This window comes from Calliopsis andreniformis, unplaced genomic scaffold (genome assembly GCF_051401765.1).
Source record: "Calliopsis andreniformis isolate RMS-2024a unplaced genomic scaffold, iyCalAndr_principal scaffold0001, whole genome shotgun sequence".
NCBI lineage: Eukaryota > Metazoa > Arthropoda > Insecta > Hymenoptera > Andrenidae > Calliopsis > Calliopsis andreniformis.
The window spans coordinates 18,123,277-18,144,677 of NW_027480422.1; positions in this window are offsets into that span (position 1 = coordinate 18,123,277).

The window sequence follows — 21,401 nt, forward strand, 5'->3', positions numbered from 1 at the left end:
ATAATTGCAACCAGTGTGAAAGACATGTTCATTTCTACGTTCCGGGCAACCTAGGCTTCCCTCTAGGGCGTTGCTCCACCACATCGAATAGCTACGGCCTTAGGAGTAAACGCCAGAGGCATAAAATACAAAATAAATACAACAGTTTTTCCATCGTATAAAGCGAATAATTGCAACCAGTGTGAATGACATGGTCATTTCTACGTTCCGTGCAACCTAGGCTTCCCTCTAGGGCGTTGCTCCACCACATCGAATAGCTACGGCCTTAGGAGTAAACGCCAGAGGCATAAAATACAAAATAAATACAACAGTTTTTCCATCGTATAACAAGAATAATTGCAACCAGAGTGAAGGTGATGGTCATTTCTAAGTTCCGGGCAACCTAGGATTCACTATCGAGCGTTGCCCCACCAGATCGAATAGCTAGGACCTTAGAAGTCAACGCCAGAAGCACAAAATAAAATAAAAATACAACAGTTATTCCATCGTATAACAGGAATAATTACCACCAGTGGGAAAGTAATGGGCATTTCTACGTTCCGTCCAACCTAGGCTTCACTCTAGAGCGTTGCTCCACCACATCGAATAGTTAGGGCCTTAGAAGTCAATGCCAGAAGCATAAAATACAATATAAATACAACAGTTTTTCCACTGTATAATGTGAATAATTGCAAACAGTGTGGAAGTAATGGTCATTTCTACGTTCCGGGCAAGCTAGGCTTCACTCTAGGGCGTTGGTCCACCAGATCCAATAGTTAGGGCCTAAGAAGTCAACGACAGGAGCACCAAATACAAAATAAATACAACAGTTTTTCCAACGTATAAAACGAATAATTGCATCCAGTGTGCAAGTAATGGTCATTTCTACGATCCGGGCAACCTAGGCATCACTCTAGGGCGTTGTTCCACCAGAGAGAATAGTTAGGGCCTAAGAAGTCAACGCCTGAAGCATAAAATACAATATAAATACAACAGTTTTTCCATTGTATAAAACGAATAATTGCAACCAGTCTGATAGTTATGGTCATTTCTACATTCCGGGCAATCTAGGCTTCTCTCTAGGGCGTTGCTCCACCAGATCGAATAGTTAGGGCCTAACAGGTCAACGCCAGAAGCATAAAATACAATAGAAATACAACAGTTTTACCATCGTATAACAGGAATAATTGCAACCAGTGTGAAAGATATGGTCATTTCTACGATACTGGCAACCTAGGCTGCACTCTAGGGCGTCGTTCCACCACATCGAATAGCTGCGGCCTTAGAAGTCAACGCCAGAAGCATAAAATACAATATAAATAAAACAGTTTTTCTATCCCATAACAGGAATAATTGCAACCAGTGTGAAAGTGATGGTCATTTCTACGTTCCGGGCAACCTAGGCTTCAGTCTAGGGCGTGGTTCCCCCAGATCGAATAGTTCGGGCCTAAGAAGACTACGCCAGAAGCATAAAGTACAATATAAATACCACAGTTTTTCCATCGTATAACAGTAATGATTGCAACCAGAGTGAAGGTGATGGTCATTTCTAAGTTCCGGGCAACCTAGGCTTCACTCGAGAGCGTTGCCCCACCAGATCGAATAGCTAGGACCTTAGAAGTCGACGCCAGAAGCACAAAATAAAATAAAAATACAACAGTTATTCCATCGTATAACATGAATAATTACCACCAGTGTGAAAGTAATGGGCATTTCTGCGTTCCGGGCAACCTAGGCTTCAGTCTAGGGCGTGGTTCCCCCAGATCGAATAGTTAGGGCCTAAGCAGACTACGCCAGAAGCATAAAATACAATATAAATACCACAGTTTTTCCATCGTATAACAGTAATGATTGCAACCAGAGTGAAGGTGATGGTCATTTCTAAGTTCCGGGCAACCTAGGCTTCACTCGAGAGCGTTGCTCCACCAGATCCAATAGCTAGGACCTTAGAAGTCAATGCCAGAAGCATAAAATGCCATATAAATACAACAGTTTTTCCACTCTATGATATGAATAATTGCAAACAGTGTGGAAGTAATGGTCATTTCTACGATCGGGGCAACCTAGGCTTCACTCTAGGGCGTTGCGCAACCACATCGAATAGCTACGGCCCTAGAAGACAACGCCATAACTATAAAATACAATATAAATAGAACAGTCTTTCCATCGTATAAAACGAATAATTGCAACCAGTCTGATAGCTATCGTCATTTCTACGTTCCGGGCAACCTAGGCTTCACCCTAGGGCGTTGCTCCGCCATATCGAATAGTTAGGGCCTAAGAAGTCAATGCCAGAAGCATAAAATACGATATATGTACAACAGTTTTTCCATCGTATAAAATGAGTAATTGCAACCAGTGTGAAAATAACGGCCATTCCTAAGATCCGGGCATCCTAGACTTAACACTGAGGCATTGCTCCACCAGATCGAATACATAGGGCCTTAGAAGTCAACGCCAGAAGCATAAAGTACAATATAAATACCACAGTTTTTCCATCGTATAACAGGAATAATTGCAAACAGTGTGAAAGGTATGGTCATTTCTACGATACGGGCAACCTAGGCTTCACTCTAGGGCGTCGTTCCACCAGATGGAATAGCTACGGCCCTAGAAGTCAACGCCATAACTATAAAAAACAGTATAAATACAACAGTATTTCCATTGTATAAAATGAATAATTGCAAACAGTGTGGAGGTAATGGTCATTTCTACTTTCCGGGCAACCTAGGCTTCACTCTAGGGCGTTTCTCCACCACATCGAATAGCGACGGCCTTAGAAGTCAACGTCTGAAGCATAAAATATAATATAAATACAACAGTTTTTCCATCGCATAACAGGAATAATTGCAACCATTGTGAAAGGCATGGTCATTTCTACGTTCCGGGCAACCTAGGCTTCACTCTAGGACGTTGCTGCACCACATCGAATAGCTACGGCCTTAGGAGTCAACGCCAGAGGCATAAAATACAAAATAAATACAACAGTTTTTCCATCGTATTACAAGAATAATTGCAACGAATGTGAAAGTGATGGTCATTTCTGCATTCCGGGCAACCTAGGCTTCACTCTAGGGCCATGCTCCACCAGATCGAATAGTTAGGGCCTAAGAAGTCAACGCCAGAAGCATAAAATACAATATAAATACAACAGTTTTTCCCTTGTATAACAAGAATAATTGCAACCAGTGTGAAAGCTATGGTCATTTCTACGTTCCGGGCAACCTAGGCTTCACTCTAGGGCGTTGCTCCACCACATCGAATAGCTGCGGCCTTAGAAGTCAACGTCAGAAGCATAAAATACAATATAAATACAACACTATTTCCATCGTATAACAGGAATAATTGCAACCAGTGTGAAAGTGATGGTCATTTCTACGTTCCGGGCAACCTAGGCTTCAGTCTAGGGCGTGTTTCCCCCAGATCGAATAGTTAGGGCGAAGAAGCCTACGCCAGAAGCATAAAATACAATATAAATACCACAGTTTTTCCATCGTATAACAGGAATAATTGCAACCAGTGTGAATGGTATGGTCATTTCTACGTTCCGGGCAACCTAGGCTTCACTCTAGGGCATTGCTCCACCACATCGAATAGCTACGGCCTTAGAAGACAACGCCAGAAGCACAAAATAAAATAAAAATACAAGAGTTATCCCATCGTCTAACAGGAATAATTACAACCAGTGTGAAAGTCATGGGCATTTCTACGTTCCGTGCAACCTAGGCTTCGCTCTAGGGCGTAGGTCCACCAGGCCGAATAGTTAGGGCCTTAGAAAACAACTCCAGACGCATAAAATACAATATAAATACAACAGTTTTTCCACGGTATAGAACGAATAATTGCAACCAGTATGAAAGTTATGCTCATTTCTACGTTCCGGGCAACCTAGGCTTCACCCTAGGGCGTTGCTCCACCAGATCGAATAGTTAGGGCCTAAGAAGTCAACGCCAGAAGCGTAAAATACAATAGAAATACACCAGTTTTTCCATCGTATAACAGGAATAATTGCAACCAGTGTGAAAGATATGGTCATTTCTACGATACGGGCAACCTAGGCTTCACTCTAGGGCGTCATTCCACTTGATCGAATAGTTACGGCCTAAGAAGTCTACGCCAGAAGCATAAAATATAATATAAATACAACAGTTTTTCCATCGTATAACAGGAAGAATTGCAACCAGAGTGAAGGTGATGGTCATTTCTCAGTTCCGGGCAACCTAGGCTTCACTATCGAGCGTTGCTCCACCAGATCGAATAGCTAGGACCTTAGAAGTCAACGCCAGAAGCACAAAATAAAATAAAAATACAACAGTTATTCCATCGTATAACTGGAATAATTAACACCAGTGTGAAAGTAATGGGCATTTCTAAGTTCCGTGCAACCTAGGCTTCACTCTAGGGCGTTGGTCCACCAGGCCGAATAGTTAGGGCCTTAGAAGTCAATGCCAGAAGCATAAAATACAATATAAATACAACAGTTTTTCCATTGTATAAAATGAATAATTGCAAACAGTGAGGAAGTAATGGTCATTTCTACGTTCCGTGCAACCTAGGCTTCACTCTAGGGCGTTGCTCCACCATCGAATAGTTAGGGCCTAAGAAGTCAACGCCAGAAGCATTGAATACAATATAAATACTACAGTTTTTCCCTTGTATAACAGAAATAATTGCAACCAGTGTGAAAGCTATGGTCATATCTACGTTCCGGGCAACATAGGCTTCACTCTAGGGCGTTGCTCCACCACATCGAATAGTTAGGGCCTTAGAAGTCAATGCCAGAAGCATAAAATACAATATAAATACTACAGTCTTTCCACTGTATAATATGAATAATTGCAAACAGTGTGGAAGTAATGGTCATTACTACGATCCGGGCAAGCTAGGCTTCACTCTAGGGCGTTGGTGCACCAGATCCAATAGTTAGGGCCTAAGAAGTCAACGCCAGGAGCACCAAATACAAAATAAATACAACAGTTTTTCCATCGTATAAAACGAATAAATGCAACCAGTATGAAAGTTATGGTTATTTCTACGTTCAGGGCAACCTAGGCTTCACCCTAGGGCGTTGCTCCACCAGATCGAATAGTTAGGGCCTATGAAGTCAACGCCAGGAGCATAAAGTACGATATATGTACAACAGTCTTCCCATCATATAAAACGAATAATTGCAACCAGTCTGATAGTTATGGTCATTTCTACGTTCCGGGCAATCTAGGCTTCTCTCTAGGGCGTCGTTCCACCAGAACGAATAGTTAGGGCCTAAGAAGTCTACGCCAGAAGCATAAAATACAATACAAATACAACAGCTTTTCCATCGTATAACAGGAATAATTGCAACCAGTGTGAAAGGTATGGTCATTTCTACTTTACGGCCAATCTAGGCTTCACTCTAGGGCGTTTCTCCACCACATCCATTAGCTGCGGCCTTAGAAGTCAACGCCAGAAGCATAAAACACAATATAGATAAAACAGTTTTTCAATCGTATAACAGGAATAATTGCAAACAGTGTGAAAGATATGGTCATTTCTACGTTGCGGGCATCCTAGGCTTCACTCTAGGGCATTGCTCCACCACATCGAATAGCTACGGCCTTAGAAGTCAACGCCATAACTATAAAAAACAATATAAATACAACACTTTTTCCATTGTATAAAATGAATAAATGCAAACAGTGTGGAGGTAATGGTCATTTCTACTTTCCGGGCAACCTAGGCTTCACTCTAGGGCGTTTCTCCACCACATCGAATAGCTACGGCCTTAGAAGTCAACGTCTGAAGCATACAATATAATATAAATACAACAGTTTTTCCATCGTATAACAGGAATAATTGCAACCAGTTTGAAAGACATGGTCATTTCAGCATTCCGGGCAACCTAGGCTTCACTCTAGGGCCATGCTCCATCAGATCGAATAGTTAGGGCCTAAGAAGTCAACGCCAGAAGCATAAAATACAATATAAATACAACAGTTTTTCCCTTGTATAACAAGAATAATTGCAACCAGTGTGAAAGCTATGGTCATTTCTACGTTCCGGGCAACCTAGGCTTCACTCTAGGGCGTTGCTCCACCACATCGAATAGCTGCGGCCTTAGAAGTCAACGTCAGAAGCATAAAATACAATATAAATACAACACTTTTTCCATCGTATAACAGGAATAATTGCAACCAGTGTGAAAGTGATGGTCATTTCTACGTTCCGGGCAACCTAGGCTTCACTCTAGGGCGTGGTTCCCCCAGATCGAATAGTTAGGGCCTAAGAAGCCTACGCGAGAAGCATAAAATACAATATAAATACCACAGTTTTTCCATCGTATAACAGGAATAATTGCAACCAGAGTGAAGGTGATGGTCATTTCTCAGTTCCGGGCAACCTAGGCTTCACTATCGAGCGTTGCTCCACCAGATCGAATAGCTAGGACCTTAGAAGTCAACGCCAGAAGCACAAAATAAAATAAAAATACAACAGTTATTCCATCGTATAACAGGAATAATTAACACCAGTGTGAAAGTAATGGGCATTTCTAAGTTCCGTGCAACCTAGGCTTCACTCTAGGGCGTTGGTCCACCAGGCCGAATAGTTAGGGCCTTAGAAAACAACTCCAGACGCATAAAATACAATATAAATACAACAGTCTTTCCACGGTATAAAACGAATAATTGCAACCAGTATGAAAGTTACGGTCATTTCTACGTTCCGGGCAACCTCGGCTTCACCCTAAAGCGTTGCTCCACCAGATCGAATAGTCAGGGCCTTAGGAGTCAACGCCAGCGGCATAAAATACAATACAAATACAACAGTTTTTCCATCGTATAACAAGAATAATTGCAACCAGTGTGAAAGTGATGGTCATTTCTACATTCCGGGCAACCTAGGCTACACTCTTGGGCGTTGCTCCACCAGATCGAATAGGTAGGGCCTAAGAAGTCAACGCCAGAAGCATAAAATACAATATAAATACAACAGTCGTTCCATTGTATAACAGAAATAATTGCAACCAGTGTGAAAGCTATGGTCATTTCTATGTTCCGAGCAACGTAGGTTTCGCTCTGTGGCGTCGCTCCACCACATCGAATAGTTAGGGCCTTAGAAGTCAATGCCAGAAGCATAAAATACAATATAAATACAACAGTTTTTCCATTGTATAAAATGAATAATTGCAAACAGTGAGGAAGTAATGGTCATTTCTACGTTCCGTGCAACCTAGGCTTCACTCTAGGGCGTTGCTCCACCATCGAATAGTTAGGGCCTAAGAAGTCAACGCCAGAAGCATTAAATACAATATAAATACTACAGTTTTTCCCTTGTATAACAGAAATAATTGCAACCAGTGTGAAAGCTATGGTCATATCTACGTTCCCGGCAACATAGGCTTAACTCTAGGGCGTTGCTCCACCACATCGAATAGTTAGGGCCTTAGAAGTCAATGCCAGAAGCATAAAATACAATATAAATACTACAGTCTTTCCACTGTATAATATGAATAATTGCAAACAGTGTGGAAGTAATGGTCATTACTACGATCCGGGCAAGCTAGGTTTCACTCTAGGGCGTTGGTGCACCAGATCCAATAGTTAGGGCCTAAGAAGTCAACGCCAGGAGCACCAAATACAAAATAAATACAACAGTTTTTCCATCGTATAAAACGAATAAATGCATACTGTGTGCAAGTAATGGTCATTTCTACGATCCGGGGAACCTAGGCATCACTCTAGGGCGTTGGTGAACCAATGCGAATAGTTAGGGCCTAAGAAGTCAACTCCTGAAGCATAAAATACAATATAAATACAACAGTTTTTCCATTGTATAAAACGAATAATTGCAACCAGTATGAAAGTTATGGTTATTTCTACGTTCAGGGCAACCTAGGCTTCACCCTAGGGCGTTGCTCCACCAGATCGAATAGTTAGGGCCTATGAAGTCAACGCCAGAAGCATAAAGTACGATATATGTACAACAGTCTTCCCATCATATAAAACGAATAATTGCAACCAGTCTGATAGTTATGGTCATTTCTACGTTCCGGGCAATCTAGGCTTCTCTCTAGGGCGTCGTTCCACCAGAACGAATAGTTAGGGCCTAAGAAGTCTACGCCAGAAGCATAAAATACAATACAAATACAACAGCTTTTCCATCGTATAACAGGAATAATTGCAACCAGTGTGAAAGGTATGCTCATTTCTACTTTACGGGCAATCTAGGCTTCACTCTAGGGCGTTTCTCCACCACATCGAATAGCTACGGCCTTAGAAGTCAACGTCTGAAGCATACAATATAATATAAATACAACAGTTTTTCCATCGTATAACAGGAATAATTGCAACCAGTTTGAAAGACATGGTCATTTCAGCATTCCGGGCAACCTAGGCTTCACTCTAGGGCGTTGCTCCACCACATCGTATAGCTACGGCCTTAGCAGTCAACGCCAGAGGCATAAAATACAAAATAAATACTACAGTCTTTCCACTGTATAATATGAATAATTGAAACCAGTGTGAAAGGTATGGTTATTTCTACGTTCCGCGCAACCTAGGCTTCACCCCTGGGTGTTGCTCCACCAGATCCAATAGTTAGGACCTAAGAAATCAGCGTCAGAATCATAAAATACAAAATAGATACACCAGCTTTTCCATCGTATATAATGTATATTTGCAAACAGTGTGAAGGCAATGGCCATTTCTACGTTCCGGGCAACCTAGGCTTCACCCTAGGGCGTTGTTCCACCACATCGAATAGCTGCGGCCTTAGAAGTCAACGCCAGAAGCATAAAATACAATATAAATACAACAGTTATTCCATCGTATAACAGGAATAATTACCACCAGTGTGAAAGTAATGGGCATTTCTACGTTACGTGCAACCTAGGCTTCACTCTAGGGCCATGCTCCACCAGATCGAATAGTTAGGGCCTAAGAACTCAACGCCAGAAGCATCAAATACAATATAAATACAACAGTTTTTCCCTTGTATAACAGGAATAATTGCAACAAGTATGAAAGCTATGGTCATTTATACGTTTCGGGCAACCTAGGCTTCACTCTAGGGCGTTGCTCCACCATATCGAATAGTTAGGGCCTAAGAAGTCAATGCCAGAAGCATAAAATACGATATATGTACAACAGTTTTTCCATCGTATAAAATGAGTAATTGCAACCAGTGTGAAAGTAATGGCCATTTCTGCGTTCCGGGCATCAAACTCTTAACACTGAGACATTGCTCCACCAGATCAAATACATAGGGCCTTAGAAGGCAACGCCAGAAGCATAAAGTACATTAAAAATCCAACAGTTTGTCCATCGTATAACAGGAATAATTGCCACCAGTGTGAAAGTGATGGCTATTTCTGCATTCCAGGCAACCTAGTAATCACTCTAGGGCGTTGCTCCTCCAGATAGAATAGTTAGGGCCCAGGAAGTCAACGCCAGAAGCATAAAATACAATATAAATACAACAGCTTTTCCCTTGTATAACAGGCATAAATGCAACCAGTGTGAAAGGTATGGTCATTTCTACGTTCCGGGCAACCTAGGCTTCACTCTAGGGCGTTGCTCCACCACATCGAATAGCTGCGGCCTTAGAAGTCAACGCCAGAAGCATAAAATACAATATAAATACAACAGTTTTTCAATCGTATAACAGGAATAATTGCAACCAGTGTGAAAGACATGGTCATTTCTACGTTCCGGGCAACCTAGGCTTCACTCTAGGGCGTTGCTCCACCACATCGAATAGCTACGGCCTTAGGAGTCAACGCCAGAGGCATAAAATACAAAATAAATACAACAGTTTTTCCATCGTATAACAAGAATAATTGCAACCAGTGTGAAAGTGATGGTCAGTTCTACGTTCCGCGCAACTTAGGCTTCACCCTAGGGCGTTGCTCCACCTGATCGAATAGTTAGGGCCTAAGAAGTCAACGCCAGAAGCATAAAATACGACATATGTACAACAGTTTTTCCATCGTATAAAACGGATAATTGCAACCAGTGTGAAAGTAATAGACATTTCTACGTTGCGGGCATCCTAGACTTAACTCTGAGGCATTGCTACACCAGATCGAAAACATAGGGCCTTAGAAGTCAACGCCAGAAGCATAAAATACAAAACCAATACAACCGTTTTACCATCGTATAAAATGAATAATCGCAAACAGTGTGAAGGTAATGGTCATTTCTACGTTCCGGGCAACCTAGGCTTCCCTCTAGGGCGTTGATCCACCAGATCGATAGTTAGGGCCATAGAAGTCAACGCCAGAAGCATAAAATACAATATAAATACAACAGCTTTTCCATCGTATATAATGTACATTTGCAAACAGAGTGAAAGTAATGGTCATTTCAACGTTTCGGGCGGCCTAGGCTCCACTCTAGGGCGTTGCTCCACCAGATGGAATAGCTAGGGCCTTAGAAGTCAATGCCAGAAGCATAAAATACAAAATAAATACAACAGTTTTTCCATTGTATAACAAGAATAATTGAAACCAGTGTGAAAGTTATGGTCATTTCTACGTTCCGGGCAACCTAGGCTTCACTACAGGGCGGTGCTCCACCAGATCAAATAGTTAGGGCCTAAGATGTCAGCGCCAGAAGTATAAAATACAATATAAATACAACAGCTTTTCCATCGTATATCATGTACATTTGCAAACAGTGTGAAAGTAACGGTCATTTCTACGTTCCGGGCAACCCAGGCTTCACTCTAGGGCGTTGCTCGACCAGATCCAATAGTTAGGGACTTAGAATTCGGCGCCAGAAGCATAAAATACAACATAAGTACAACAGTTTTTCCATCGTATAACAGGAATAATTGCAACCAGTGTGAAAGTACAGGTCATTTTTACGTTCCGGGCAACCTAGGCTTCACTCTAGGGCGTTGCTCCACCAGATCGAATAGTTGGTGCCTTAGGAGTCAACGGTTGAAGCATAAAATACAAAATAAGTAGAACAGTTTTTCCATTGTATAAAACGAATAATTGAAACCAGTGTGAAAGTTATGTTCATTTCTACGTTCCGCGCAACCTAGGCTTCACCCTATGGCGTTATTCCACCTGATCGAATAGTTAGGCCCGAAGAAGTCAACGCCTGAAGCATAAAATACAAAATAAATACAACAGTTTTTCCATCGTATAAAACGAATAATTGCTACCAGTATGCAAGTTATGGTCATTTCAACGTTACGGGCAACCTAGGCTTCACCCTAGGGCGTTGCTCCACCTGACCGAATAGTTAGGGCCCAGGAAGTCAACGCCAGAAGCATAAAATACAATATAAATACAACAGTTTTTCCATTGTATAACAGGAATAATTGCAACCAGTGTGAAAGGTATGGTCATTTCTACGTTCCGGGCAACCTAGGCTTCACTCTAGGGCGTTGCTCCACTACATCGAATAGCTGCGGCCTTAGAAGTCAACGCCAGAAGCATAAAATACAATATAAATACAACAGTTTATCAATCGTATAACAGGAATAATTGCAAACACTGTGAAAAATATGGTCATTTCTACGTTGCCGCCATCCTAGGCATCACTCTAGGGCATTGCTCCACCACATCGAATAGCTACGGCCCTAGAAGACAACGCCATAACTATAAAATACAATATAAATACAACAGTCTATGCATCGTATAAAACGAATAATTGCAACCAGTCTGTTAGTTATGGTCATTTCTACGTTCCGGGCAACCTAGACTTCACCCTAGGGCGTTTCTCCACCAGATCGAATAGTTAGGGCCTAAGAAGTCAATGCCAGAAGCATAAAATACAATATAAATACAACAGTTTTTCAATCGTATAACAGGAATAATTGCAAACTGTGTGAAAAATATGGTCATTTCTACGTTGCGGGCATCCTAGGCATCACTCTAGGGCATTGCTCCACCACATCGAATAGCTACGGCCTTAGAAGTCAACGCCATAACTATAAAAAACAATATAAATACAACAGTTTTTCCATTGTATAAAATGAATAATTGCAAACAGTGTGGAGGTAATTGTCATTTCTACCTTCCGGGCAACCTAGGCTTCACTCTAGGGCGTTCCTCCACCACATCGAATAGCTACGCCCTTAGAAGTCAACGCCTGAAACATAAAATATAATATAAGTACAACAGTTTTTCCATCGTATAGCAGGAATAATTGCAACCAGTGTGAAAGACATGGTCATGTCTACGTTCCGGGCAACCTAGGCTTCACTCTAGGGCGTTGCTCCACCACAACGAATGGCTACGGCCTTAGGAGTCAACGCCAGACGCATAAAATACAAAATAAATACAACAGTTTTTCCATCGTATAACAAGAATAATTGCAACCAGTGTGAAAAATATGGTCATTTCTACGTTGCGGGCATCCTAGGCTTCACTCTAGGGCGTTGCACCACCAGTTCGAATAGTTAGGGCCTTAGAAGTCAACGCCCGAAGCATAAAATACAAAATAAATAGAACAGTTTTTCCATTGTATAAAACGAATAATTGAAACCAGTTTGAAAGTTATGGTCATTCCTACGTTCCGCGCAACCTAGGCTTCACCCCTGGGCGTTGCTCCACCAGATCCAATAGTTAGGACCTAAGAAATCAGCGCCAGAAGCATAAAATACAAAATAGATACAACAGCTTTTCCATCGTATATAATGTATATTTGCAAACAGTGTGAAGGCAATGGCCATTTCTACGTTCCGGGCAACCTAGGCTTCACCATAGGGCGTTGCTCCACCTGATCGAATTGTTAGGGCCTAAGAAGTCAACGCCAGCAGCATAAAATACGATATATGTGCAACAGTTTTACCGTCGTATAAAATGAATAATCGCAAACAGTGTGAAGGTAATGGTCATTTCTACATTCCGGGGAACCTAGGCTTCACTCTAGGGCGTTGCTGAACCAGATCGAATAGTTGGGGCCTTAGAAGTCAACGCCCGAAGCATAAAGTACAAAATAAATAGAACGGTTTTTCCATTGTATAAAACGAACAATTGAAACCAGTGTGAAAGTTATGGTCATTTCTACATTTCGCGCAACCTAGGCTTCATCCCTGGGCGTTGCTCCACCAGATCGAATAGTTAGGGCCTAAGAAGTCAATGCTAGAAGCATAAAATACGATATATGTACAACAGTTTTTCCATCGCATAAAATGTGTAATTGCAACCAGTGTGAAAGTAACAGACATTTCTACGTTCCGGGCATCCTAGACTTAACACTGAGGCATTGCACCACCAGATCGAATACATAGGGCCTTAGAAGTCAACGCCAGAAGCATAAAGTGCATTAAAAATCCAACAGTTTGTCCATCGTATAACAGGAATAATTGCCACCAGTGTGAAAGTGATGGTCATTTCTGCATTCCGGGCAACCTAGGCTTCACTCTAGGGCGTTGTTCCTCCAGATAGAATAGTTAGGGCCCAGGAAGTCAACGCCAGAAGCATAAAATACAGTACAAATACAACAGTTTTTCCATGGTATACAGGAATAATTGCAACCAGTGTGAAAGGTATGGTCATTTCTACGTTCCGGGCAACCTAGGCTTCACACTAGGGCGTTGCTCCACCACATCGAATAGCTGCGGCCTTAGAAGTCAACGCCAGAAGCATAAAATACAATATAAATACAACAGTTTTTCAATCGTATAACAGGAATAATTGCAACCAGTGTGAAAGACATGGTCATTTCTACGTTCCGGGCAACCTAGGCTTCACTCTAGGGCGTTGCTCCACCACATCGAATAGCTACGGCCTTAGGAGTCAACGCCAGAGGCATAAAATACAAAATAAATACAACAGTTTTTCCATCGTATAACAAGAATAATTGCAACCAGTGTGAAAGTGATGGTCATTTCTACGTTCCGCGCAACCTAGGCTTCACCCTAGGGCGTTGCTCCACCTGATCGAATAGTTAGGGCCTAAGAAGTCAACGCCAGAAGCATAAAATACGACATATGTACAACAGTTTTTCCATCGTATAAAACGGATAATTGCAACCAGTGTGAAAGTAATAGACATTTCTACGTTGCGGGCATCCTAGACTTAACTCTGAGGCATTGCTACACCAGATCGAAAACATAAGGCCTTAGAAGTCAACGCCAGAAGCATAAAATACAAAACCAATACAACCGTTTTACCATCGTATAAAATGAATAATCGCAAACAGTGTGAAGGTAATGGTCATTTCTACGTTCCGGGCAACCTAGGCTTCACTCTAGGGCGTTGATCCACCAGATCGATAGTTAGGGCCATAGAAGTCAACGCCCGAAGCATAAAATACAAAATAAATAGAACAGTTTTTCCATTGTGTAAATCGAATAATTGAGACCAGTGTGAAAGTTATGGTCATTTCTACGTTCCGGGCAACCTAGGCTTCACTACAGGGCGGTACTCCACCAGATCGAATAGTTAGGGCCTAAGAATTCAACGCCAGATGCATAAAATACAATATAAATACAACAGTTTTTCCCTTGTATAACAGGAATAATTGCAACCAGTGTGAAAGCTATGGTCATTTCTACGTTCCGGGCAACCTAGGCTACCCTCTAGGGCGTTGCTCCACCAGATCAAATAGTTAGGGCCTAAGAAGTCAACGCCAGAAGCATAAAATACAATATAAATACAACAGCTTTTCCATCGTATATAATGTACATTTGCAAACAGAGTGAAAGTAATGGTCATTTCTACGTTTCGGGCGGCCTAGGCTCCACTCTAGGGCGTTGCTCCACCAGATGGAATAGCTAGGGCCTTAGAAGTCAATGCCAGAAGCATAAAATACAAAATAAATACAACAGTTTTTCCATTGTATAACAAGAATAATTGAAACCAGTGTGAAAGTTATGGTCATTTCTACGTTCCGGGCAACCTAGGCTTCACTACAGGGCGGTGCTCCACCAGATCAAATAGTTAGGGCCTAAGATGTCAGCGCCAGAAGTATAAAATACAATATAAATACAACAGCTTTTCCATCGTATATCATGTACATTTGCAAACAGTGTGAAAGTAACGGTCATTCTCTACGTTCCGGGCAACCCAGGCTTCACTCTAGGGCGTTGCTCCACCAGATCGAATAGTTGGGACCTTAGGAGTCAACGGTTGAAGCATAAAATACAAAATAAGTAGAACAGCTTTCCATTGTATAAAACGAATAATTGAAACCAGTGTGAAAGTTATGTTCATTTCTACGTTCCGCGCAACCTAGGCTTCACCCTATGGCGTTATTCCACCTGATCGAATAGTTAGGGCCGAAGAAGTCAACGCCTGAAGCATAAAATACAAAATAAATACAACAGTTTTTCCATCGTATAAAACGAATAATTGCTACCAGTATGCAAGTTATGGTCATTTCAACGTTACGGGCAATCTAGGCTTCACCCTAGGGCGTTGCTCAACCACATCGAATAGTTAGGGCCTAAGAAGTCAACGCCAGAAACACCAAATACAAAATTAATACAACAGTTTTTCCATCGTATAAAACGAATAATTGCAACCAGTATGAAAGTTATGGACATTTCTACGTTCCGGGCAACCTAGGCTTCACCCTATGGCGTTGCTCCACCAGATAGAATAGCTAAGGCCTTAGAAGTCAACGCCCGAAACATAAAATACAATAAAAATACAACAGTTTTTCCATCGTATAACGGGAATAATTGCAACACATGCGAACGTGATGGTCATTTCCACGTTCCGGGCAACCTAGGCTTCACTCTAGGGCGTTCCTCCACCAGATCCAATAGTTAGGGCCTAAGAAGTCAACGCCAGAAGCATAAAATAGAATAATAATAGAGCAGTTATTCCATCGTATAACAGGAATAATTACAACCAGTGTGAAAGATATGGTCATTTCTACGTTCCGGGCAACCTAGGCTTCACTCTAGGGCGTTGGTCCACCACAACCAATAGTTAGGGCTTAAGAAGTAAATGCCAGAAGCACCAAATACAAAATAAATACAACAGTTTTTCCATCGTATATAATGTGTATTTGCAAACAGTGTGAAGGTAATGGTCATTTCTACGTTCCCAGCAACCTAGGCTTCACCCTAGGGCGATGCTCCACCAGATCGAATAGCTAGGGCCTTAGAAGTCAACGCGTGAAGCATAAAATAAAATAAAAATAGAGCAGTTTTACCATCGTATAACTGTCATAATTGCAACCAGTGTGAAAGATATGGTCATTTCTACGTTCCGGGCAACCTAGGCTTCACCCTGGGGCGTTGCTCCACCAGATCGAATAGCTAGGGCCTTAGAAGTAAAAGCCCGAAACATAAAATATAATAAAAATACAACAGTTTTTCCATCGTATAACGGGAATAATTGCAACAAATGTGAACGTGATGGTCATTTCCACGTTCCGGGCAACCTAGGCTTCACTCTAGGGTGTTCCTCCACCAGATCCAATAGATAGGGCCTAAGAAGTTAACGACAGAAGCATAAAATACAATAAAGGTACAACAGCTTTTCCATCGCATAACAGGAATAATTGCAACCAGAGTGAAGGTGATGGTCATTTCTACGTTCCGGGCAACCTAGGCTTCACCCTAGGGCGTTGGTCCACCAGATCCAATAGTTAGGGCCTAAGAAGTCAACGCCAGAAGCATAAAGTACAACAGAAATCCAACAGTTTGTCCATTGTGTAGAAGGAATAATAGCAACCAGTGTGAAGGTAATGGTCATATCTACGTTACGGGCAACCTAGGCTTCACCCTAGGGCGTTGCTCCAACAGATCCAATAGTGAGGACATAAGAAGTCAACGCCAGAAGCATAAAATACAAAATAGATACAACAGTTTTTCCATCATATAACAGGAATAATTGCAACCAGAGTGAAGGTGATCCTCATTTCTATGTTCCGGGCAACCTAGGCTTCACTCTAGAGCGTTGCTCCGCAAGATCGAATAGCAAGGGCCTTAGAAGTCAACGCCAGAAGCACAAAATAAAATAAAAATAAAACAGCTATTCCAACGTATAACAGGAATAATGACAACCAGTGTGAAAGTAAAGGGCATTTCTACGTTCCGTGCAACCTAGGCTTCACTCTAGGGCGTTGGACCACCAGGTCGAAAAGTTAGGGCCTCAGAAAACAACTCCAGACTCATAAAATACAATATAAATACAACAGTTTTTCCACGGTATAAAACGAATAATTGCAACCAGTATGAAAAATACGGCCATTTCTACGTTCCGGGCAACCTAGGCTTCACCCTAGGGCGTTGCTCCACCAGATCGAATAGCTAGGGACTTAGAAGTCAACGCCAGAAGCATAAAATACAATAAAAATACAACAGTTTTCCCATCGTATAAAAGGAATAATTGCAACCAGTGTGAAAGTAATGGTCATTTCTACGTTCCCAGCAACCTAGGCTTCACTCTAGGGCGTTGTTCCTCCAGATCGAATAGCTAGGGCCTAAGAAGTCTACAGCAGAAGCATAAAATACAATATAAATACAACAGCTTTTCCATCGTATAAGACGAATAATTGCAATCCGTATGAAAATTATGGTCATTGCTACGTTCCGCGCAACCTAGGCTTCACCCTAGGTCGTTGCTCCACCAGATCCAATAGTTAGGACATAAGAAGTCAACGCCAGAAGCATAAAATACAAAATAGATACAACAGATTTTCCATCATATAACAGGAATAATTGCAACCAGTGTGAAAGTGATGGTCATTTCTACGTTCCGGGCAACCTAGGCTTCAGTCTAGGGCGTTGCACCACCAGATCGAATAGCTAGGGCCTTAGAAGTCATCGCCAGAAGCATAAAGTAAAATATAAATACAACAGTTATTCCTTCGTATAACAGGAATAATTACAACCAGTGTGAAAGTAATGCGCATTTCTACGTTCCGTGCAACCTAGGCTTCACTCTAGGGCGTTGCTCCACCAGATCCAATAGTTAGGACCTAAGAAGTCAACGCCAGAAGCATAAAATACAAAATAGATACAACAGTTTTTCCATCATATAACAGGAATAATTGCAACTAGTGTGAAAGTGATGGTCATTTCTACGTTCCTGGCAACTTAGGCTTCACACTAGGGCGTTGTTCCTCCAGATCGAATAGCTGGGCCTAAGAAGTCTACAGCAGAAGCATAAAGTATAATGTAAATACAACAGTTTTTCCATCGTATAACAGGAATAATTGCAACCAGTATGAAAGTGATGGTCATTTCTAAGTTCCGGGCAACCTATGCTTCACTCTAGAGCGTTGCTCCGCCAGATCGAATAGCTAGGGCCTTAGAAGTCAACGCCAGAAGCATAAAATACAAAATAAATACAACAGTTTTTCCATCGTATAACAAGAATAATTGCAACCAGTGTGAGAGTGATGGTCATTTCTACATTCCGGGAAACCTAGGCTTCACTCTAGGGCGTTGCTCCATCAGATCGAATACATAGTGCCATAGAAGTCAACGCCAGGAGCATAAAGTACATTAAAAATCCAACAGTTTGTCCATCGTATAACAGGAGTAATTGCCACCAGTGTGAAAGTGATGGTCATTTGTGCATTCCGGGCAACCTAGGCTTCACTCTGGGGCGTTGCTCCACCACATCGGATAGCTGCGGCCTTAGAAGTCAACGCCAGAAGCATAAAATACAATATAAATACAACAGTTTTTCAATCGTATAACAGGAATAATTGCAAACAGTGTGAAAGATATGGTCATTTCTACGTTCCGTGCAACCTAGGCTTCACTCTAGGGCGTTGGTCCACCAGGCCGAATAGTTAGGACCTTAGAAAACAACTCCAGACTCATAAAATACAATATAAATACAACAGTGTTTCCACGGTAAAAACGAATAATTGCAACCAGTATGAAAGTTATGGACATTTCTACGTCCCGGGCAACCTCGGCTTCACCCTAGGGCGTTGCTCCACCAGATCCAATAGTTAGGACATAAGAAGTCAACGCCAGAAGTATAAAATACAAAATAGATACAACAGATTTTCCAGCATATAACAGGAATAATTGCAACCAGTGTGAAAGTGATGGTCATTTCTACGTTCCCAGCAACCTAGGCTTCACTCTAGGGCGTTGTTCCTCCAGATCGAATAGCTAGGGCCTAAGAAGTCTACAGCAGAAGCATAAAATACAATGTAAATACAACAGTTTTTCCATCGTATAACAAGAATAATTGCAACCAGTGTGAGAGTGATGGTCATTTCTACATTCCGGGAAACCTAGGCTTCACTCTTGGGCGTTGCTCCACCAGATCGAATACATAGTGCCATTGAAGTCAACGTCAGAAGCATAAAGTACATTAGAAATCCAACAGTTTGTCCATCGTATAACAGGAGTAATTGCCACCAGTGTGAAGGTGATGGTCATTTCTGCATTCCGGGCAACCTAGGCTTCACTCTAGGGCCTTGCCCCTCCAGATAGAATAGTTTGGGCCCAGGAAGTCAACGCCAGAAGCATAAAATAAAATATAAATACAACACTTTTTCCCTTGTATAACAGGAATAATTGCAACCAGTGTGAAAGGTATGGTCATTTCTACGTTCCGGGCAACCTAGGCTTCACTCTAGGGCGTTGCTCCACCACATCGGATAGCTGCGGCCTTAGAAGTCAACGCCAGAAGCACAAAATAAAATAAAAATACAACAGTTTTTCCATCGTATAACAGGAATAATTGCAACCAGTGTGAAAGTGATGGTCATTTCTACGTTCCGGGCAACCTAGGCTTCAGTCTAGGGCGTGGTACCCCCATATCGAATAGTTAGGTCCTAAGAAGTCAACGCTAGAAGCATAAAATACGATATATGTATAATAGCTTTTCCATCGTATCAAACGCATAAGTGCAACCAGTGTGAAAGCAATGGCCATTTCTACGTTCCGGGCATCCTAGACTTAACTCTAGGGCATTGCTCTACCAGATCGAATAGCTACGGCCTTAGAAGTCAACGCCCGAAGCATAAAATACAATAAAAATACAACAGTTTTTCCAACGTATAACAGGAATAACAGCAACCAGAGTGAAGGTGATGGTCACTTCTACGTTCCCAGCAACCTAGGCTTCACTCTAGGGCGTTCTTCCTCCAGATCGAATAGCTAGGGCCTAAGAAGTCTACAGCAGAAGCATAAAATACAATATAAATACAACAGTTTTTCCATCGTATAACAGGAATAATTGCAACCAGAGTGAAGGTGTTGGTCATTTCTAAGTTCCGGGCAACCTATGCTTCACTCTAGAGCGTTGCTCCGCCAGATCGAATAGCTAGGGCCTTAGAAGTCAACGCCAGAAGCATAAAATACAAAATAAATACAACAGTTTTTCCATCGTATAACAAGAATAATTGCAACCAGTGTGAGAGTGATGGTCATTTCTACATTCCGGGAAACCTAGGCTTCACTCTAGGGCGTTGCTCCATCAGATCGAATACATAGTGCCATAGAAGTCAACGCCAGGAGCATAAAGTACATTAAAAATCCAACAGTTTGTCCATCGTATAACAGGAGTAATTGCCACCAGTGTGAAAGTGATGGTCATTTGTGCATTCCGGGCAACCTAGGCTTCACTCTAGGGCGTTGCTCCACCACATCGGATAGCTGCGGCCTTAGAAGTCAACGCCAGAAGCATAAAATACAATATAAATACAACAGTTTTTCAATCGTATAACAGGAATAATTGCAAACAGTGTGAAAGATATGGTCATTTCTACGTTCCGTGCAACCTAGGCTTCACTCTAGGGCGTTGGTCCACCAGGCCGAATAGTTAGGACCTTAGAAAACAACTCCAGACTCATAAAATACAATATAAATACAACAGTGTTTCCACGGTAAAAACGAATAATTGCAACCAGTATGAAAGTTATGGACATTTCTACGTCCCGGGCAACCTCGGCTTCACCCTAGGGCGTTGCTCCACCAGATCCAATAGTTAGGACATAAGAAGTCAACGCCAGAAGTATAAAATACAAAATAGATACAACAGATTTTCCAGCATATAACAGGAATAATTGCAACCAGTGTGAAAGTGATGGTCATTTCTACGTTCCCAGCAACCTAGGCTTCACTCTAGGGCGTTGTTCCTCCAGATCGAATAGCTAGGGCCTAAGAAGTCTACAGCAGAAGCATAAAATACAATGTAAATACAACAGTTTTTCCATCGTATAACAAGAATAATTGCAACCAGTGTGAGAGTGATGGTCATTTCTACATTCCGGGAAACCTAGGCTTCACTCTTGGGCGTTGCTCCACCAGATCGAATACATAGTGCCATTGAAGTCAACGTCAGAAGCATAAAGTACATTAGAAATCCAACAGTTTGTCCATCGTATAACAGGAGTAATTGCCACCAGTGTGAAGGTGATGGTCATTTCTGCATTCCGGGCAACCTAGGCTTCACTCTAGGGCCTTGCCCCTCCAGATAGAATAGTTTGGGCCCAGGAAGTCAACGCCAGAAGCATAAAATAAAATATAAATACAACACTTTTTCCCTTGTATAACAG